The 23,112-nt window shown below is 40.8% G+C and overlaps 1 protein-coding gene across 3 annotated transcripts in view; it reads left to right on the forward strand.

Moving 5' to 3' along the window:
- Positions 1-23,112, forward strand: part of SLC35F5 (solute carrier family 35 member F5) — a 178,590-nt gene that overhangs the window by 99,926 nt on the left and 55,552 nt on the right. For 2 of the 3 annotated variants that reach the window (XM_060107151.1, XM_060107152.1), the window contains 2 exons: positions 7,414-7,503; positions 17,066-17,190. The gene's annotated coding sequence lies outside the window, so the exon portion shown is untranslated. Of the gene's footprint in view, positions 1-7,413; positions 7,504-13,072; positions 13,244-17,065; positions 17,191-23,112 lie in introns of those variants that run through there. The other variant, XM_060107150.1, reaches the window with a different exon arrangement.

The raw sequence follows: 23,112 nt of genomic DNA on the forward strand, positions 1-23,112 counted from the left end.
TGTTAAAAAAGCTACTGATCATACACTTACAAAGGGTGAACTGTAGGTTTCTGACATATATCTCAATAAAACTATTATAAATTAAAAAACAATAATATCACATTTAGTCCCACTACCTAGATATAAATACTGGTTATATTTTGCTGTATTGCTTTTCAGTTTTGGGGGGATTTTTTTGGATATACACACACAAAGATACACATTAAAAAAAATAATTAGAGCCAAGCTATATACGTTATATTATCACTTGCTGTTTTCACTTAGCAGTGTACTATTACCACTATCCTATGTCATGATTTTTTTTCATTTAATTTAATCTTTATTTTATATTGGGGTATAGTTGATTTACAATGTTGTGTCAGTTTCAGGTGTACAGCAAAGTGATTCAGTTATACATATATCCATTCTTTTTCAGATTCTTTTCCCATATAGCTTATTACAGAATATTGAGTAGAGTTCCCTGTGCTATGCAGTAGGTCCTTCTTGATTATCTATTTTATATATAGTAGTGTGTATCTATTAATCCCAAACTCCTAATTTATCCCTCCCCCCAACCTTTCCCCTTTGGTAATCACGAGTTTGTTTTCTAAGTTTGTGAGTCTGTTTCTGTTTTGTGAATAAGTTCATTTGTATCATATTTTTAGATTCCACATATAAGTGATATCATATGATATTTGTCTGAGTTACTTCACTTAATATGATAATCTCTAGGTAATTTTCTATATTATTTTAATTGTCTAAAATATTCCATTGTCTAAAGTACCACAATTTATTAAAATCATTCATTAGCATGGATATTTTTGTGGCGTACAATATTTTGCTAATATAAAAAAAAATACCACACAATATCATTGGAGCTAAATCTTTGCACACTATTTACTCAGTATAAATTCCTTGAAATAGGTCAAGGTAATCACATAATTAAACATGAATAGGTAGTACATAATTAAGGGTTTTGATAAATGCCATCAAATTGTATTCCAGAAGGGTTGTGGAATTTTGTATTCCCATTAGCAGTATAAAAAAGAAATGAAAATTGTGCATGTGTATATGTTTTGTGTTTGTGTGTATATAATGTGTGTGTATATGTGTATGTGTTTCTTCTAGTAAGGTGGAATATTACTTATCTTAGGTAACTATATTGAAATAACTAGCTGCTATAATAAATAAAACCTAAAATTGTAATGGCTTAACATAATAAAAATTTATTTTTTGCTGATATAGCTGTTCAATGAAGGGTTCCTGGTTGAGGATGGCTTTCCTCCATGGGGTGATTTAGGGATTTGGACTCTTCCATCTTGTGGCTGGGAATTTTCTTGTGCTTCACCATTGTTATACCCATCTGGTGGGGACATAGGGAAAAGAGAAAGCATGATGGAGGTATAACTTCACAGTCCATTGAACTCAGTCACATGGTTTACAAGGGAATCTGCACAATGTAGTCAAGGATTACTGCCACAGTGGCCAAAAAGGATAGCCTTTTTCGGTAGAACAATAGAGCAGGCTCATAAAATATAAGAAATGCTGACTACATCAACAGAAGAGACCAATTGCAGTCATTAACAATGGCATTCCCAGGTACACACTGGAACTGAAATCTTTAATTTTAATTAGGGCAATTTAAGTTCTCTAAAGGCTTTCCACCTGCATATTTGCAAATATATGACAGCTTTTTTTAATGCCAATTTTATACTTAAAAAGGCCTTCCCACTCAATACCATACTGTCAAATTTTCAATATTTATTTTCAATATTTTCAAATATTTCAAATTTTCAATATTTATAGTACATTTATGTGATAATGAAAAGATGTTAACTGCCTAGTTGAAATAATTAATCATGCACACAGAAGACTTTTCATCTGCCAACATTCAGTTTATTGATCTGCTGTACTGCTTAGAATAATCCTCAGGTAGGTGAATTTTCAGGTCCACTGAACAACCATGAAGGCTGTCCTTAGATTTCATAGATGTGTTTCCTTTTGTCTTCTTCAAGAAGACAACCCATTCCTTCACAATGATATATTTAGGTCATCTTGCAGTAAAATGAATGGCTTTATATTTTTCTTCCTTTCACATTAAGTGAAAGTGAAGCAGTCTGCCCAGAGGATCATTAAATAATCCCAAAAATGTCCTTGTAGGAGATCCAGTGAGATTTTCATAGAACTTACAATACCATACCTTCTTTCCCTAGGTATTATCTTCACCATATTCTGTTCACATAGTAAGACTTGTAGGAGTACAATTTCAAGAGACAAACATTGATTCTTTCCCTAACAATTCTCTTGCTTTCCTGATTATGCCATTTTGTCTCCCCGAATTAAACTGCAGTAGACAGAGAAAAGACAGCTTAGCCTTCCTTCAAACCTTTAAGTGTGTCAGAGGGAAGGAGCTACATAAGTTCAAAGCATGATTCTGAGTTATTTTACAGCAAGTAGTAATATATACGCATTAAAGAGCATGCTCTTCATTGAGTGCTTTGTTCACCATTTTTACATTTATTGTTTTTTGAGCAAAAACAGTGTTTTATAGAAGGTGTGAAACGGACAGTGAAATAGGCATTTGTACTTGCTTCATTGAAAGCAAAAGGAGCTCTGATAAGAAAATATTCAATAGGGTTACTTCTCAAACATTAAACAAGAGATAAAGACAAGAGTTGAGCCCATTTGGAAAACGTGGAGCTGGTATTAAAATATTACTAATGGAGCAAGAATCAAATCATTGCTTTCAGATCTTCAACAAATATGCTGAGCAGCCATGGACCAACAAACTCAGTAAATATAAGTAGGTAGTGGTCAGAATAAGGGAGATAAAGAAAGATAAATGGAAATGAGGTGAGATAGAATACACTGAACTATTTTAATGCATTTTAAGATAAATACATAGATTAAAAAATAAAAAAGCCCTACCCCAGAGTATGTGCCAAGATGTTAAAAAAAAAACCTCTTTGCAACTTCTTGCCCTGGTTGCCAGCCTCTGATTCTTTCCCCTTCAAAAAATGTTTTATTTCTGGCACTTTAAATAAAAGAAGCTCATGATACACATAAATGACCCCTTCACATGTATTCCAGAAAATACCCACCTCTACTCAAATCCTTGTCTGTTGTTAATTCAGTGTTATGCTCTGATAGGTATCAGACAAAATCCTTTTACAAAGATTGTGTTTTGGCTGCTCACAGGATTCCTGAAAGCACAAACTTCTATCTGGACTTATCTTAAATGTTACTTGAGATGGGATAACCTTTTAGATTTTAAATGCTTAAAATCTTTCAATGATTATTAATAAGTAATCACACACAGGAGAGATGTGTAATAAGAGCACATTAACACTATAAAATCCTTTGGCTTTGTATCGAACTCTTTGATTTCTTTTTTCTTTTTTCTTTTTGGCTGCGTTGGGTCTTCACTGCTGCGCGCAGGCTTTCTCTAGTTGTGGTGAGCAGGGGCTACTCTTCATTGCTGTGCGCAGGCTGCTCATTGCAATGGCTTCTCTTGTTGCAGAGCACAGGCTCTAGGGGCGTGGGCTTCAGTAGTTGCAGCACGTGGGCTCAGTAGTTGTGGCACTCAGGCTCTAAAGCACACGGGCTTCAGTAGTTGTGGCTCACGGGCCCTAGAGCACAGGCTCAGTAGTTGTTGTGTGCAGGCTTAGTTGCACCATGGCATGTGGGATCTTCCCGGACCAGGGGTTGAACCTGTGTCCCCTGCATTGGCAGGTGGATTCTTAACCACTGTGCCACCAGAGAAGTCCAAACGCTTTGATTTCTTAAATTAGTTTTATGATTTGTTTAGAATCATGTTTCATGCTTTGTGATTTTGAAAGATGCCCTGAAGCTCCTTGGCTTGGCATTTGTGGTGTTCCCTCATAGATTCAACCTTTCCTATCTTTTCAGTCCTTCCTTGTTCTCCTACAAACTACAATTTTGCATCCCTCTCTTTGGTTTAATTGCCTGGACCAGAGCTGGAAGATACCACCCCCAAAACTATCTGTTATTTTTGTCTTCAAGGCACGTGTTGAGTCTCATATCCTCAGCCTGACTGCATGATTTCATCATGATCCTTTGCTGACTTTTAATTTCCTTCCTCCCTTCAAGAAATATTTACTGAATGCCTACCATGGGACAGACACTGTTCTCAACCTTGGAGATACAGCAGTGAACAAAACAAATCCCCATTCTCAGGGAGCCTACATTTGAGCATGGGGGTACAGATAGTAAACAAATAAACATATAATATGTCAGGTGGTCATAAAGCCCAATGAAGGAAAATAAAGCAGGGAAATGGGGACCAAGCATGATGTCCTAGTGGGGAGAGGGTGCTGTTTTTACATAGGTGGTCAGAGCAGGCCTTCTTACAAGGAGATATTAGAGCAGTATTAAGGGAGTATAGGAGACATGTAGGAATTTTGAGATCACGTTTTCTGAGGAAGGCATGTCAAGGGCCTGTACTATCTATCTATTGCTGCAAAACAAGTTATCCCAAAACTTAGCAGCTTAAAATAACAATAGATATTGATTATCTCATAGTTTCTGTGGGCCAAATTTGGAAGTGACTTAACTGGGTGGCTCTGGCTTAGAATCTCTTAAGAGGGTCGCAGTCAAGATGTTACACAGGCCTGTAGTCCTGAAGGCTTGACAGGGGCTGGAGGACTCAGTTCCAAAGTGGTTCACCCCCTTGATGCTGGTCGTTGGCAGGAGGCCTCAGTATCTACCCACATGGACCTCCCCATGGGCTGCTTGAGTGTCCTCATGACACAGTGGCTGGCTGGCTGCTCCCAGAGCAGAGAGTCCAAAATGGGGCAAGGTAGAAACCACATGTCCTACAGACACAGCTCAGAAGTTACACATCGTCATCTCTGCAAAATCCGACTGTTTCACAGGTCACCCCCATCCAGCACAGAAAGGAACTATGTAAGGACATGAATCCCATCAGATGGAGATCATTGGGGATCATCCTGGAGGCTGGCTGCCACAAGGCTCTGATGAGGAGAGGGGTCGGCAAGTTCAAGGAGTGTAAATAAGCACAGTGTGACTACAGTGGAATTATGAGCAGGTGCAAAGGAAGAGCCAGCGTCCAAGGGGGAGCAGGAGATCAAGTCATGTTGGACTTTATAGGCCACAGTAGGGACTTCCAGTTGTTTGCTCAGTGAGAGGGAAAGCCATTGGAAGGTAGCAGAATAATTTCCTGAATTACTAAATTCTGTTTGTTCTTCCAGCATTTTCTCTGCCCCCTCATTTTCATCAGGTTTTGCTATTCTCTGCCTCAGAGCTCATGACTGGGCTGAAAGCAGAAATAGCCTAAGGCCAAGGGATCCTGTGGGGTTAGAAGAAACCTAACTCCTAGGGCTGAGGAGCTCTGAAGGGCTTCTGCTAGGTTTCCTTGAGGAGAAAGGGAGAGGCATTTCTTTGAGATGTCCTAAAGCGTGGAGAAAATGTTCCCTGAGGCACTGAAACCTATTTGAAACCCTGAGCTGTGGATACCCTGGCCTTGCTCCCTTGCAGTGGCACTGGGAGAGCACAGGAATGGTTTTGTGAGTACTTGGGTAGGAAGGATTGAAGCGGCCACAGGACATGAGTGTGGTTTGTGAGATGGGTGAAGCAACAGTAACTAGTATTTCGCTATGTCAGCCCCAGGACCTTTGCACAACTCTCCTTGGAAGATAAGTCCTGAAGGTCGTTGAAGTTGCATTCTTACCAGGCTGGTAGACGAGAGGTTCATAGTGATAAGTAAGTTTGTTTAAAGAAATGTGGTATTTCTTAGACACCTCATTTTGTGCCCTGATATTCATTCACAACACAAAGTCAATGTGTTTTACTTAATTCCATCACTGTTAAGGTTTGCTGGTTAGGGCTGAGATGAAGTTCTTGACTTACTTTTAAATATATCACATTGGCACAGACATTTTGAATGCAGCCGGATTTCCATAATAGTAGCTTGTCCACGTGGTCATAATGAGTGGCCCGTCTGCCACTCTTAGGTTGTAGCAGCTGAGTCTCTCAAGCTTGAGCTTTTGCTGCAAGTATTACAGACATCTCCGTGAAGATGACAACCGGAAACAGCCTGAAACAAAATGCAGGCTTCTGACTCACATAAAGCCATCTTTGCCAAGACATCTTGTCTGATGGCCACATCCACTCTAGAAGGGCATCCTTGGATCCGTGGACTGGAGCCTTGGTTTCTGTGCCCTGCTGCAGTTACACCGTCACTGTCTCTATCTGGCCAGTGATAGTACAGGCTCACTGTACCCTGGCAAAGGCAGCTGAGAAGGTTGTGGCTGCGGTTCTGAGCCATTGCCTGTCCCTGGAGGTATTTCCCATGGCTGTACTGGTGGACGTTACTGAGGTTGAGCTGGCTGGACTCATTAGTGCTGAGGACTGACTTGCATTTTGGGAAGAGGAGCTTGACAGCTGTTAACAAGCCTGGCAGGAACTTTCAGAGATGTTGGTAGAAGGGTGACAGAAACAAGCCTTGCTTGTCTTATTTGACCTAAGAACCAATGTGTCCTTTGTTTTAGGTTGTGTTCCCAGGGAAACAGACATCCATTGGTAATCTGAGATTTGCATGTAGGATGCTTATGGTGGGGGAGAGGGGAGTGCTCTTAGTATTAATACCTATGGTGGAGTGAAGAAGCAAAAGGAAAAGACGAATTGTTGTCCAGTCCCAACAAAGGACTCAACTGGTAGCTTGTGGAGCTCTGGACCTATAAATTGTCCTGGTGGAGGCAAGGGTGCCTTCACTCTCATCCCCCTCCCGCTGCATCTTTAGATGAGGGCTGCTTCCAGGGCAGTGAGCTTGGGTGAGGCAGTTCTCCAGTGATTCAGCTGAGAGGTGTCAGCCTTCAATACTCCTGTAACTAGAGAAGTGAAGGCTGTATTCCTGAAAAGATGGTGCCGGGGGAGGGGAGAGATACATCTTGCAGCAGACGACCACATCCCACAATCTGTTTCATGTTGGAAGGAACAAACGTGTCTCAGATAAGAGACGTTTGTCATAAGTTTACAAAATTATGCAACACAGGCAACAAAGGAGACCTCTGGGCAGTTGCATGTAGTGACCCCATCCAGGCAGAACTGTCCTTCAGCATTCAGCAGTAACTGTGTTGCCCAGTGAGCTCGTGGCCACCTCGGAAGTAGGCACACTGCCCCTGCTGTTTCTTGCCACTCCTGCATGATTGCAATTTAGCTTTTCTTTCTGAATGTCTCCCTCGGCTTGGCCTCCTTTTCTACTGTTCTCTCTTTCCACTTCTTCCAACTGCTCTTTCTTTTGCATTCATATCTTCCTAAGAGAGGATCTATTTGGGTTCATTAGTCACCCTCCAATATAGATTGTCCTAGTTGAATTGATTCTGAGGCAAGACCTTCTCAACCTACATAAACTGGTTGCCTTTGGTCAGCGAACCAATTTTTGTTTCATTTCAGCTGTGGTCACATGACACGAGAGCAAGTCAAGATATATTCAGGGAACCACCTAGAAGTCCCTCTGCTCAGAAGGAACCAGGATCCTGGCAGGTATTCAGAGTGTTTGAACTCTTGTTACACAATGGCTTCCAACTTCTCTTCAATTTAATATCTACACATGCCTTTTTAAAAATGGTTAGCAGAAGTAGCAAAGGCTTAAAGGTTTAGAATGGTATAGAGGACTTCCCTGGTGGTGCAGTGGTTAAGAATCCGCCTGCCAAATAGAGACACGGATGTAGAGAACAAATGTATGGACACACCAAGCAGGGGAAGTGGCGGCGGGGGGAGGTGGTGGTGGGATGAATTGGGAGATTGGGATTGACATGTACACACTGATGTGTATTAAACAGATAACTAATAAGAACCTGATGTATAAAAAATTAAATTAAATTAAATTTAAAAAAAATCCGCCCGCCAATGCAGGGAACACAGGCTCAATCCCTGGTCCGGCAGATCCCACATGCCACAGAGCAACTAAACCCGTGCACCACAACTACTGAGCCTGCGCTCTAGAGCCCGCGAGCCACAACTACTGAGCCCGTGAGCTACAACTAATGAGCCCACGTGCCACAACTACTGAAGCCCAAGCGCCTAGAGCCTGTGCTCTGCAACGAGAGAAGCCATCGCAATGAGAAGCCCGTGCACTGCAACGAAGAGTAGCCCCCGCTTGCAGCAATTAGAGAAAGCCCACACACAGCAACGAAGACCCAATGCAGCCAAAATTAAATAAATAATTTAAATAAATTTAACAACAACAACAAAATAATTAGATTAGTATAGAAATGATCTGTTCCTTAAGAAAAACAATAGGACTCTGCCTTTACCTCAACACTCTTCATTCCGTGCTTGTAATCTTTTAGCTGTTTCTTTTGTTTGTTACAGTTCATACTACTGTTTCTTCATTTATCAATTTTAGACATTATCACATTTTTATTATGGTATATGGTGATTGAGTTATCTTAGCCTTTCTTTTGTTTGGGGAATTGTATTAAATTCAACTGCCCTTAAAGAATTTCGAACATTAAATTACTATAAACCATTAATGCTTTAATACGAAAGAGCCCTTCAGGTTTTTCCACGTTTGATGGCTGGCTGAGAGCACTTTGGAGAAAGTTTGGTGTTTACACAGAAAAATAAACCTAGCAGAGAGACACATAGTGAAGAGAGAGATGAGGGGTGATTTCTACTCTTTTAATTGATGGCTTTCATGTTTGCCTCCAAATCTCTAAATAATCTGTCACAGTGTTCGACATAGTCACAATATCATAACTAGCTATAATATGGGATAGGAAATACAATCTTTTAGCTGGGCGCTTTGTCACTGTGAATAAAGTCTTGGTTCTATTGGAATGGAAAAAGGAGAGGTGACCAGTGGTCACTTCCATGTCCATGTGATTTAAATATTTTTCCTATTTTTAGAAATGATGGCATCTGATTCTCTAAAGGAAAAAAAATGGTGGAGAATATTAAAAGGATTGGAAACGAAAATTTCTTTTTGAATAAAATAGCTCTAGATTTCCTTAAAAAATTTTTTTTCATGTATGTAGAATAGTAGTAATTCTCTCACAGAGAGCTATAAGGTTTCAAAGCTGTTTCAGAGAACATTGTAGAAGTTGATGGTCCTAATAGTTCTGTGTGGTAGATGGGACAGAAATTGTAATCTTTATCATATAGATGATGAAACCAAGGCACAGAAAGAATGTGTCTTCCCCAGGGTCCCATGACTATGAGTTCTAATTCATTCTTTAGTTTTCCTACTTCAGGATTATGTGGGAGCATTGCAGAAAGGAGAATCTTCCATGAAGGCCCTTGGTAGTTTGGGGATGGAGAGGGAAAGTCATTCATGCAAACATGGTACAAATGTCAAAGCCATTTGCCTTTTCCTCAAGCATTACTTCTTCAGAATCACTGCATATTTGTCAAATGAGGCTGAACTTCCAGCCTTAACTGAGGTAGTGTCGCAATAAATCTTGGCATCAAGTCTTATTGTACAGGTACTGTGTGGATTTGGGATCCTCCATAAGGCTCAGTAACAACTTGGTGGTTATAGAGATTTGGCCATATAGTTAGTAATGTAAATGTTAGTGGCCTGGTCTCTATGTTTTTATATATAAAGAGGGATCAGTAGGAATCTGATTATTAAGGGTTGCAGATTGTTCAATAATAGACCTAGTAAATATGAAAATAAGTAATGCAGAGTTTGGGAAATGGAAAATCCTAGGTACCTTTTACACATTCAGATGTCATGCAATTCTTGTTTTCCTTTAGTTATTCATTGAGTTTTTAAGCGACAGATCTAAATGGAAGGAAAAAATTCAGTCACAGTATTATGCCTAAAGGGAAAATGTAGTTACTAAGGCATGTTAATTTTTAACTGAAAAGTGGTTGACTGTTTTCCTGGAAGGATTTTGCCACTATAACTATTTAAAAGTAAACTTTTAAAACCACGTAATCAAGCAGCCAGCTGAGTTTGTGCTGTACTAGGTATTGAAAGCTCTTTACAGACCACTAAAATTATTGACAGTATTTCAAATATAAGGCATCTGTAAATTCACATCATACATACAATTGTACACCAGTAATCTAAGGAAATAAAACTTTTCTCCTTCAAATTCCAAATACCTGAGTTCCTATCCATAATAGTAATTTATATAGATTTTCTCAATACTTAATATCAGTAAAGATACACCAAATGCATAGTACAGAGGTGTTTCCAGTGATCTTTTATTTTATTATTACATAGCATTCAGATAAAGGAAAACTTAAACTTTTAAAAATAACTTTCTTTTGGGAATTCCCTGGTGGTCCAGTGGTTAGGACTCCACGCTTTCACTGCTGAGGGCCTGGGTTCAATCCCTGGTCAGGGAACTAAGATCCCACAAGCCAGGCAGCACGGCCAAAAAAAAAATAAAAAATACTGTTTGAAAAAAATAAGATACCTTTCTTTTTATGGACAATTTCAAACATATATGAAGACAGAATAATACAGTGAACCCCACGTAGCTGTCATGCAGCTCCAAAAATTATATATTCATGGCTTATCCTATTTCATCAATACCCTTATCCTCTCCTCACCCCAGTTATTTTGAAGTAAATCCCAGACAGCATACCTTTTATCTATAAATCCTTTGGTATATATGTCTAAAAATAAGGCATCTCCTTTTAAAAGCATAATTGCTGTGGTAGACTATAGATCGTCCCACATGTTTTTTTCCTTGTTTAAAAGGCTTTTCATATAAAGCAGATAATTTTTTGCAACATTTCCCAAACTTTTCATTATCAGATTGGCTGAGGCTTCTCAACGATTATAATTTCACAACAATATCTCCATTTTCACCTTCTTTAAATGAATTGGCCTAATCGATGTGCCATTAAAATAGAGCTTCACTCTCAACATATTTTTAATTTTGTATTCAAACAGTATGAAGAAAACAGGATCAGGGAATTGAGCCATAAAAGTGAATGGATTACTGATACATGTTACATCATGGATGCAACTAAGTGAAAGAAGTCAGGCACAAAAAGCTACATATTTTATGGTTCCATTTATACGAAATGTCCAGAAGTGGCAGATCCATATACACAGAAAATATTATACATTAGTGGTTGCCAGGGGCTTGGAAGCGAGGGAAACAGGGAATGACTCCTTAGCTGAGCAGCAAGTTAACCTTTCATAGATGTGCTAAAGAAGAGGAGTTGGGTTTTATTTTATTTACTTTTCCCTGGACTGTGTTGAATGACCATCATCTACAAGTTCAGGTCCCACATTTTTTAACCACTCCGTCCACTGAGAGGTGGAATCTAAGTCCCTGCACCTTGAATCTCAGCCATAATGATTAGCTTGACCAGTAGAATGTGGCAGAAGTGTCAGTCTGGCATTTCCAAGGTTAGGCCTTAAGAAGCTTTGAAGCTTCTGTCTGGATCTCTTGGGACCTGAGCTGCTAGGTAAAGTCTGACAACTTTGAAACCTCCACAATGAACAACCAATGAACGCGCAGGTGCGCTGGTCAAAAGTCTCAAGAATCCAACCTTTCGTTCTTCCTCTTCAAGCATCAGACATAGGAATAAAATCACTTTGGACCCTCTAGATTTGCCCATCTGCCAACTGAATACCTCAGATGGTGCCACATAGAGCAGACAACTCACACAGCTGAGCCCTGCTCAGATTCCTGACCCACAAAGTTGAAAGATTTAATAGAATGGTTGCTCTTTTAAGCCACTAAGTTTGATGCAATAGATAAAATGGAATAACCACAAAACCATTATCATTCCTGAAATAACTAGCAATAATTTCCTGGAATATCAAATATCCAGCATTCAAATAATAAATCATTTTTATCGTCTCATAATTTTTTAAACTTTTGTTTTAACTAGGATCTAAATAAGGTTTATACAGGGCAAGTGATTTTTATGTCTCTAAATCTCATTCAATCTATTGATTTCCTTCCTTTTTTTTTTTTTTTTTTTTTGTGGTACGCGGGCCTCTCACTGTTGTGGCCTCTCCCGTTGCGGAGCACGGGCTCCAGACGCGCAGGCTCCGGACACACAGGCTCAAAAGCCATGGCTCATGAGCCCAGCTGCTCCACGGCACGTGGGATCCTCCCGGACCGGGGCACGAACCCGTGTCCCCTGCACGGGCAGGCGGACTCTCAACCACTGCGCCACCAGGGAAGCCCTCCTTCCTTCCTTTTTTATCCCCCTTTCAAATTATTTGTTTAAGAAACTGGATTTTTGTCATCACTTTCCCACAATTTGGACTTCAGTATTGTTTGATATGTTCTCCCATCACTTATGTTTTCTGTAAATTGGTAGTTGGATCTAGAGGTCTGATCAGTTTCAGCTTTGATTTGTGGCAAGGCTGTTTCATGGCTGGCATTGTATACTTTTATCAGGAGGCACATCATATCTGGTTGTCTCTTGTTTTAACATTGGCAGTCACTGCCTAGACCCATTAATTAACCCATTTTGGGTTGCAAAATGGATACTGTATCAGTTAGCTATCGATATTACTATATGAGAAAGGATCAAACAATCTCAGTAGCACATGATAATAAGTATTTATTTAGCTTCTTTACCACCACGTTCACCTCATCTTGTTCACCACAGCGAGTCATATGCCCCAAGTCCAAAGTCAAGAGGTAGTAATCCTGCCTCCAGTGGGTAGTGAAGAGCCAGGCTGCAGCCAAAGTTCTATGTATGACGTTTCAGGCCTGACCATAGGCCACTACAAGGCTTTGCCTGGCAGACCTCAGGGGGAGAAGCTGCCCTCCTCACGCCAGACTTCGTACAAAGTACACGACAATCTCTGGAGGTACAGTTGAGGATCCAGGCCCGCCTCACCCCACCAGTCATGTTCTTACACATGGTGACATTCCTGGCCCAGGTGCCTCCATTCAGAGTTCTTTTTATTGGGGACCTCAGTGAGGCTCTTCTCAGGTGTATCCTCCAAGACCCCCTAATTGGAGCCTTGGCTGAGGCATTTGTCTCCACTTTGACTTAGGACTTTTGCCCTCTGAGCCCTTCTTTCTCTCTTTCCTTCCAGTCCCTGGATCCACAAAAAAAGGCCAGAAGTTCAGGGATTCTCAGAAGTGAGATGATTCTCCCTCTCTGCAAGGCATTCAACTGACCCTAGTCCAGTGTCATTCCACGGGGAAAACTGGAACACTGGGGAGATGGCTCCTTTCTCTTTTGCCTCTTACCTACATTTCTGCAGTACAGTTAAGTCCCCTACATACGAATCTTCAAGATGTGAACTTTCAAAGAACAAACGTGCATTCCCATGTCTAATCACGTAAGTTAGTTCATGTTTCTGGCATACACTGTCATGTGCGTGCATCCTCTACAAGTGGTTGTGCTTTTATGTACTTTACTGTACAGTACTGTATAGAGTACAGCACTGTATAGAGTACAGCAGTACAGTATCTTTATTTCAAGCCCAGGATGTCCAGAAGCAATCGTAAAAGCAGCAGTGATATAGCTGGTACTGTACTGTACTTTTCATGGTACTGTACTGTAAGATTAAAAATGTTTTCTTTATTTTTTGTGTTTGTTTTTTTATGTATTAATTGTGTGAAAAGTATTATAAACCTATTACCATACAGTACTATATAGCCGATTGTCTTTGTTGGGAACCTAAGCTAACTTTGTCAGACTTAATGAACAAATTGGACTTACGAACGTGCTCTCAGAATGGAGCTCATTCGTATGTAGGGGACTTACTGTAAATGAAACAGGCTTAATTGTTGTCTTCAGTTTGGCTGTTGTCCTAATCTATCAACTTGACACCTGGTGGCTCAACAGGAGGGCATTGCAAAGTTACATAGAAAAGGGTGTGGATTTTAGAAGGAATAATTGGGTCAGTAATACAATCTATCAGGGTGATATTCCATTATTATTCTTCCTTTATTAATTAGCCAGAATATTTCTGTAAAAAGAAATGTACCAGTTTTTCAATAAGTTAGTTGACACTTGACTTTTTTTTAATTAATTTTTTTTACTGGAGTACAGTGGATTTACAATATTGTGTCAATTTCTGCTGTATAGCAAAGTGAGTCAGTTATACCTAAACATATATTCGCTCTTTTTTAGATTCTGTTCCCATATAGGTCATTACAAAGTACTGAGTAGAGTTCCTTGTGCTATACAGTAGGTCCTTATTAGTTACCTCTTTTATCGATACATATAGTAGCATGTGTATGACAGTCCCAATCTCCCAATTTATCCCACGCCCCTCCCCATCTCCCCCTTGGTAACCATAAGTTTGTTTCCACATCTGACACTTGGCATTTTTATAAGGTAACAAATGAACTTTATCAGATTTTCTAAAACTAAGTTATGGATTTCAAACACATTTGGTAAATCAAAATTTATTGCAGTTACTGTTCTGATTTTGCTGAAATTATCCCATCTTTTGCTAGTAGGAACTTGGTGAAGTTGCTCTTGACTCTTTTTGATATGACCAAGTAATCTTTAATAGCTTCCTTTCTTCTGGTGGGACGGGATGCTCCAGAGCTGAAATGAGGCATTCATCACTTAATTTCATGATGGATAGACAGTTCCAGTGATGGAAGGTCAACTTAATTTTTAATATATCTGGAGTTTGTTTTTAGTTGAAAGATTAAATAATTTTGTTACCAGGATGAGTTCTGTAAAAAACATGCTTTATGAGGATATGGAGAGGGGGAAGGGTAAGCTGTGACAAAGTGAGAGAGTGGCATGGACATATATACACCACCAAAAGTAAAATAGATAGCTAGTGGGAAGCAGCCGCATAGCACAGGGAGATCAGCTCGGTGCTTTGTGACCTCCTAGAGGGGTGGGATAGGGAGGGTGGGAGGGAGAGAGACGCAACAGGGAAGAGATATGAGGATATACGTATATGTATAACTGATTCACTTTGTTATACAGCAGAAACTAACACACCATTGTAAAGCAATTATACTCCAATAAAGATGTAAAAAAAAACATGCTTTAAAGATTCAAATTATTTAATATGGTGGTGAGATTTTTTTCCCTGAATTTCAGAAAAGGAAGCCAAGCAGTATTTGGTGAGGGCTGGCTTCAGGAGAATGAGGGAGGAAGAGCACCTCATGTCTTACGTACCTTCATCAGCCCTTCAGTCTTGAAACAGGGATCTAGGATGGGACACATTGTTATTAATGCTAAGACCTGGAATTCATCTTTTTTTTTTTTTTTTTTTTTGCAGTACGCAGGCCTCTCACTGTTGTGGCCTCTCCCATTGTGGAGCACAGGCTCTGCACGCGCAGGCTCAGCGGCCACGGCTCACAGGCCCAGCTGCTCCGCGGCATGTGGGATCTTCCCAGACCGGGGCACGAACCCGTGTCCCCTGCATCGGCAGGCGGACTCTAAACCACTGCACCACCAGGGAAGCCCTGGTATTCATCTTTGACTTTATCCAAACCATTTAGAGAGCAGTTACATTTCTCCTGTGGTAAATGCATTTAATTCATATGCTTTGAAATTCAGCAAGTACTAATTGAGCTCTAGCATTGTGTAAAAGCAACCAGCTGGGCTCTGCGTGAAATTTATAAGACATACAGGAGAAAAATAAAATATATTCCCTGATTATACAATCAAACTGGAGAAACAAGATAAATGCAGGAAGAATTAGATTGTGCAGGAAGAATTAGATTGTGATCCAGGATAATATGTAATTATGTATTCAAACAAGTGGTACTGGGCTTCCCTGGTGGCGCAGTGGTTGAGAATCCACCTGCCAATGCAGGGGACACGGGTTCGAGCCCTGATCTGGGAAGATCCCACATGCCGCGGAGCAACTAGGCCCGTGAGCCACAACTACTGAGCCTGCGCGTCTGGAGCCTGTGCTCCACAACAAGAGAGGCCGCGATAGTGAGAGGCCCGCGCACCGTGATGAAGAGTGGCCCCCACTTGCCACAACTAGAGAAAGCCCTCACGCAGAAACGAAGACCCAACACAGCCATAAATAAATAAATAAATAAATAAATAAACTTTTAAAAAAACAACCAAAAAACCCAAGTGGTACTAATACTTATTGCTATAGGATTTCAGAGGAAAGCGAGACTAACTAGCTTAGCATGGTCTGAGATGTTCTTTGATCCAAATCCTAAAGAATGAACGTTACTTCCATGGGCTGAAGGAAGCAGAGGGTGGAGGAACACATAAGCAGTTATAAAGGTGAGAGTAAAAATGACACAGAGGACAGTGGGGAGGCTAGCCACCTCGCAGTGGGGGGCTCAGGGTAGGAAGGCAGGCAGGTACCTTTGGAACACGTGGGCCAGAATAAGTCCTGTGGCAAGTCTGAGTGGTAGGCTGAAGACATTAGGTTTCAGAAAAACATGTGTGCCCTTCATCTCAGATGCCAAGGTCTTTGCTGTTAACCAGTAGCTAGCATATTTATTTCTGGAAAAAATCCAGGTGTATAATTAAAGGTAGAAAGGAACTATCAGAGTTTGAAGTGGTAAAGGAAAGACATGTAGAATAGGGACAAGTGCATGGCAAGGAAAATGGGGCAGTAAACTCAAGGAGAGTCTGTTCATTTATTTAACAGATATTTACTGAATATGTATACGTGCAAGTCACGTGCTAGGCACAGAGGATAGAGAAGAACATTTTTTTATTAAGAATTTGTTAATGGTATGAATAATAGAAGAAGAATCACCACCTTGATGTTGATGACTTGATAATTTAATCCTGAAGAGTAGAATTTCAGAGTATGTAATAGTCTAGTAGAGAAGGTATTTTTCATCACAGTGGCCTTTCCTATCAGTAGGTGGGCACCTACTCTACTACCAATGTGTAATGCCAAACCTGAAAAGTGAATGGATCTTTTCTAAACTGTAACTCTCTTTTTCTACCTTCTCACATTCCTGGCTTTTAAGAGCTCCAAGGATTGTAAATCAACTATACTCCAATAAAATTTTTTTAAAAAAGAGCTCCCAGGAGGACAAGGGAACAGTTAACAGCAAGAATTCTGAGGACAGTGGTTCCAACAACATTAAGTGTAGGCTAGCTCCTCTGGAGCAGGGAGCTTTGTTTAGAAAAGTGGTCAGAGAGCATTACTTATGCATTCATTTCATCAATAAATATTGATCTAGCTCCTTCTGTGCTTTAGACCCTCATCTAGAGGCTTGGGGATGCAGTGGTGAACAAGACACAGAAAGTTCCTGCACTCATGGAGCTGATATTCTGATGGAAGACAAACAAATGCATAAATATATACTGTATTTTCAGTTCATGGTAAGTGCTATGAAAAAAAGTATATAATAAGGTAGAAGAATGAAAAGTGATGGTGGGGTGGTGTGGGGGGAATAATTTTAGATTGCGTGGATTGGGGAAAATCTCTGAGGAGACGACTTGGAGCACTTCAGGAATAGTGTTCCAGGGGAAAGAAATGGCAAATACAAAGGCCTGAAGGCAGGAAAGGCTTGGGATGATGGAAGAACAGCAGAAAGGTAGGGTGGCTGGAACCTTGTGAGCCAGGTGGTAAATGGTAGGAGAGGTAGGAAGGGGCCAGAGTATTTAGGGCCTCGTAGGCCCCATTAAGAACTGTGAATTATTCAGTGTGATGGGAACTGTGGGATGGTTTTGAAAACGGAAACGATATTATTTGATTTATATTTTGAGAAGTTCATTCAGAAGGCATTTTGAAGAATAGACTGTCTGGGGTAAGAGTGGAAGCAGCTCCATAAGATGGCAATTTTGGTGGTCAAGGTGAGAGGTGATGGTGGTTAGGATGAGGGTGTGAGAAGTGGCTGGACTCAAGATGTATTTTGAATGTGGAGCTGGCAGAACTTGCGGATGTCCTTGCGGATATAAAAAAGGGGTGGGGCTTCCCTGGTGGCGCAGTGGTTGAGAGTCCGCCTGCCGATGCAGGGGACGTGGGTTCATGCCCCGGTCCGGAAAGATCCCACATGCTGCGGAGCGGCTGGGCCCGTGAGCCGTGGCCACTGAGCCTGCGTGTCCGGAGCCTGTGCTCCACAACGGGAGAGGCCACAACAGTGAGAGACCCGCATACCGCAAAAAAAAAAAAGAGGTGAACAAGGTGAACACAGCTCCAGGCCCCAGGGGCAATGGTAGGTCCATTTCCTGAGATGGTGAGAGGCTGGGAGAGGAGGAGGTTTGGTACTACTCATTAAATATTTGTTGAATGATCCAAGAAACCAAACAATCAAGGATGTTCCAAACTTGGGGCAATGGGGATGATAAGTTGTTTACTTCTTCACTGTTAGCAGATGATAAGAGTATATAATAGTCTGGAATCACTCTAGATCATGATGGAGTTTCTAGAGTTTCAGGTGTTGGGGGTGTAGAAACCTTTGGAGAAATACAGGGTATTTAGGAGTGCCATGGCAGAAAAAAATTAAACTAGTAGTCTAAAAGAATTAGCACTGGACTGGAGTCAGAATATTTCCAGTGCTTGAAGTGAGGGATGGAAAAAAAGGAGAATTAGGCCCTGACATTTACCTTGACCATGTTCTTCCATTGATCTACCATGTTAGAGGTTCAAGGGGAATGGAAAAATAAATTTTTTCCTGACAGTGTAGAAATAAGCATTTGGACATTGTCCCTTCAGCTGGAATAGGGAGCTAGAGAATCTCTCCATCCAAGTTTTACAGGCTTTCATCCAGCTGTAGCTTTGGCATACGTTGCCTAATCAGAAAAGCATGACACTTCCTTTTAACTGGCTTAATTCCATCTCACAATTGAACCTTGCTGTTTCCACTGTAGCCAAATGGCAAAGGTGTAACTTCCAGGAAAGTATCTTTCACTCTTCTTTGATGTATGCATTCAAGCAACTGCCAAGCCTAAGTTAATATTCATCACAGTATTTTTTATATATATGTAAATTGTAAATTCTTTATTTTGAAAAATTTATAGAAAAATTGCTAAAAAGAATACAGTGAACACACTCATCCTCCAGTGTCTAGTTTTAGCACTCTACCATATTTGCTTTGTTACCATCTGTTTATATCTGTATATACATATATATGTTGTTGAACCATTTAAGTTGCAGATATCTTAACCCTTTACCCTTTCCTGATGTATCTCCTATGAACAAGGACATTCTCTTACATAAACACAGAACAATGACCAAATTTGGTAAATTTAACTTTGATACCATAATACCGTCTAATGTACAGCCCATATTTAAATTGCACCAGTTGTCCCAGTAATAGTCTTTATAGCGTTTTTCCCATCTGATCCACTGCATTGTGCTTAGTTGTCATCTTATGACACATTTGATACCCCTCTCTCTTCCTATCTCTACATTTGAAGCTTTTATGAGTCTTTCCTTCCTTTGTTTAAGTCACTAAGAACCAATTATTTAGCATCTGTTAAATGGTTAGCATTACATTAGGCCAAGGAGGACAAAAAGAAGTATAGATGAAATTTCACGTTGTGTCATCTCTTGGGAAGACAATATTTCCATTCATAAAATGATCAGGCTATAGCTTCAAAGCTATACATAGTAAAGTGTGAAATACAGTTATCTAAATGCTCGAGGAATTTAGAGAAGAAAGAAAGGAAGGAAGGAAAGAAGGTAGAGAAGAAAAGAAAGAAAAGAAAGAAGGAAAGAAAGAAAAAGAAAGAAGGAAGAAAGAGAAAGAAAGGAAAGAAAGAAGGAGGGAGGGAGGGAGGAAGTAAGTTAGGAAGGAAGGAAGTTAGGAAGGAAAGAAAGAAAGAAAAAGAAAGGGAAAAGAAGAGCACCGTAGGGTCTGGGCTAGCCCCAGCTCTCTGTGTTGGGCTCCACCACATTTCTCTACTGGATACCTAGTAGAAGTACAAACCGGTCACCAAAAGTTTTTAAGACTCTATGTGGAATTCTACATTGGCCCTTAGATTGAGAATCATTGCACTAGAATCTGAAAACATCACAGTGAGCAAAACCATCTGTGCATCCTTGTGCCTTCTTCTGATGTTGGCTGGACCTATTTCTCTTTGCAGGTTTGACATGTCTATATCAACCCCAAACAAACTGTTCAGTAAATCTGTAACATGTTTCCATTCATAAAACTAAAGTATCTCAACCTCAGCACTATTGACTTTTGGGGCTGTGGCTATTTGGGGCACTATTGATACTCTTTGTTATGGAGCTGTCCTGTGTATTAAAGGTGTTTAGCAGCCTCCCCTGCCTCTACCGGCTAGAGATCAGTAGCGCCTTTCCTATCGTAACAACCAAAAAATGTCTCCAGATGTTGCCAAATGTTCTTTGCAGGGGATAAAATCAGCCCATTGAGAACAACCACATTAGACAGAGCTCCTCAAGAAGAGGGGCCACTGGGGCTTCCCTGGTGGCGCAGTGGTTGAGAGTCCGCCTGCCAATGCAGGGGACACGGGTTCGTGCCCCAGTCTGGAAAGATCCCACATGCTGCAGAGCAGCTGGGCCCGTGAGCCATGGCCACTGAGCCTGTGCTCTGCAAGGGGAGAGGCCACAGCAGTGAGAGGCCCGCGTACAGGAAAAAAAAAAAAAAAAAAAAGAATAGGGGCCACTGCTGGCTTATTTACTATTGTGTGGCAAGCACCACATCTGGCCCAAAGTACAATAAGTATGTGATAAAGAGCAAGCTAATGAATCAAAGCACTAGATTTCTGCTAATTTGTTTAATTATCCCTACTATTACATGTTTGTACTGAATTGTCTCCACTACAGTTTTTCCCAGGAGCTGCATGAGAGAGGGTTGGGTTGACTCCATGTAATCTTTAGGATGAAACTACATTTCAGTCAAAGTTCAAAGCCCTAGTTGACCAATGACAAGACACAGACAGATAAATCCAGCATGATATGCAATTAGTTTCAGAAGATTTATTCTTTCATTTACTTGAGGAAAAAAGATCATTGACAGTTTAAGTCTGGCAGGGAAGGTGGTGGCATGAAGGCAGCTGACACATCCCACCAACAGCAGGAAAGCCTGTGTGAAACAGCAGAGGAGCTGCTTTTGGTGCCCATGGGGCAGCGATCGACTTGGTCTTCGAGGAAAATTGAAGGGTAATCATGTTGAACTATCAGAAACTTATCTTAGCTGCCACAAATGTACATTGTGCAAAACAGTCTTTTAACTTGTTTGTCTTTGTCAGACAAGAGAGTCATGAAAAACTGTGTACATGTAAAATCACCATATTTAACATACTGTCTTAATCTGGTTAGGGGCATTGGTAGAGGCGGAAGTTGGGTGGGAGGGATACAGGGAAATTCTCTGTACTTTCTGCTTAATTTTGTTGTGAACCTAAAACTGCTCTAAAAAAATAAAAATTAACCTTTGCTAAGATGTTAATGCTAAGTTTAGTGGACTCTAACCACATTTTTCAGATTTTCCTCGTTCATGTGTCCTTCTCATACTTTATGACCTCCAAAGGCTTAACTGTTTCAGTGATAACAGCTGCTCCAAGGAGACATTAATAGGCGAACTCCTAGAAGGAGGAGAAGCTGAAGTTAAGGTCATTCTAAGATGAGGATTTTCTGAGAGTTTTGGCTGCCTGGTCTTCTCACCACCCACAAATTTCTAATTTTGAAATTACCTATTTTGGGATTTCCCTTGCGGTCCAGTGGTTAAGATTCCATGCTTCCACTGCAGGGGCACATGTTCGATCCCTGGTCAGGGAACTGAGATTCCACATGTCGCGTGGTGCGGCCAAAAGAATTTTTAAAAAAAGAAAGAAATTACCTATTTTATATCTTAATTCTTAAATGAACTGCAGTTCAAAACCCTGGAAAGCACAATACCGAGGACCTGGGAAGGTGAAGCAAGACTCTGGGTATTTTATTTTATTTATCTATGAATATTTTATTTATTTGTTTGTTTGTTTGTTTGTTTGGCTGCACCGGGTCATAGTTGCAGTATGCAGAATCTTTAGTTGCAGCATGCAGGGTCTTTAGTTACGGCACGCGAACTCAGTTGCAGCTTGTGGGATCTAGTTCCCTCCTGCATTGGGAGAGTGGAGTCCTAGCCACTGGACCACCAGGGAAGTTGGGTATTTTAAATTTCGCAAGGTTTAGCTTTTAAAATCTAGCCTAACAATATCCATATATGCAAATAGCTCACTGCTTCAAAAGATTTCGACCTAAAGTTTTAAATGTATCTTTTAAAAACCAAATTAGGGGGCTTCCCTGGTGGCGCAGTGGTTGAGAGTCCGCCTGCCGATGCAGGGGACACGGGTTCGTGCCCCGGTCCGAGATCCCACATGCCGCGGAGCGGCTGGGCCCGTGAGCCATGGCCGCTGAGCCTGCGCGTCCGGAGCCTGTGCTCCGCGACGGGAGAGGCCACAAGAGTGAGAGGCCCGCGTACCGCAAAGAAAAAAAAAAAAAGGCAAATTAAGGATATTTTTAACAGGATGTACACTGCCTACCTCCTGCAAGGCAGTTTTTTGGTTGCTATACCCTGTCATTAGTTGGTTCTTGACTCACCCCATTTTCCAGCTAAGACAATTAGTTGGTTCTTGACTCACCCCATTTTCCAGCTGAGACAATTCTCCGCTCCACTTTGTCATGTATTAATCCTATTCTGTCTCCCCTGCCCCCAACCTGGAATAGCTGACCACTAGTTTTATCTTTGATGTTCATTAGTGGCTCTTGAAGATAACACACGAAGTAGGATTTGATAACACTGTTCTGTATTTCTTGTTTGGTTCCTACATTTCTACATGCTCAGCAAGTTTTATTGATTCAACAAATATATGTATGTTCAAGGTAATCTTTTAGGCACTAAAGACACAGTCTCCACCGTCAAGAGGATATTTAGTGCTCTTCATGTCAATACCACATCCAATTGATCCGGAAGTTCTATTTCTAAAACCTATCTCAAACCTGCCCATGTCTCTACATTTTCCTGACTCCTTATCAAATCCAAGACACTGTCATCTCCCTCAGGACATCCAAAAATAACCTTTTGATTTCTCCGTTTCCTCTGTATCCACCCTCCTATTCATTCTTCATATTGGCAGCCAGAGTAATTTTTTAAAATATATCACCCAGAATTTTGTCACTCCCTTGCTTAAAACTGATCAGTGGCTTCCCATTGCACTAAGAAGGAAATTCAAACTTTTCCCACGAGCCTCAGGACTCTGTGTGTTGGCTGGTGCTTACCTCTTCACTCCCATCTTACACCTCTTCTTGCACACCAAGGCCTCAGCCACACCTGGTCTTCCTTCTTAAACCACCTA

Source organism: Mesoplodon densirostris, chromosome 8, assembly GCF_025265405.1.
Source record: "Mesoplodon densirostris isolate mMesDen1 chromosome 8, mMesDen1 primary haplotype, whole genome shotgun sequence".
Lineage (NCBI taxonomy): Eukaryota > Metazoa > Chordata > Mammalia > Artiodactyla > Ziphiidae > Mesoplodon > Mesoplodon densirostris.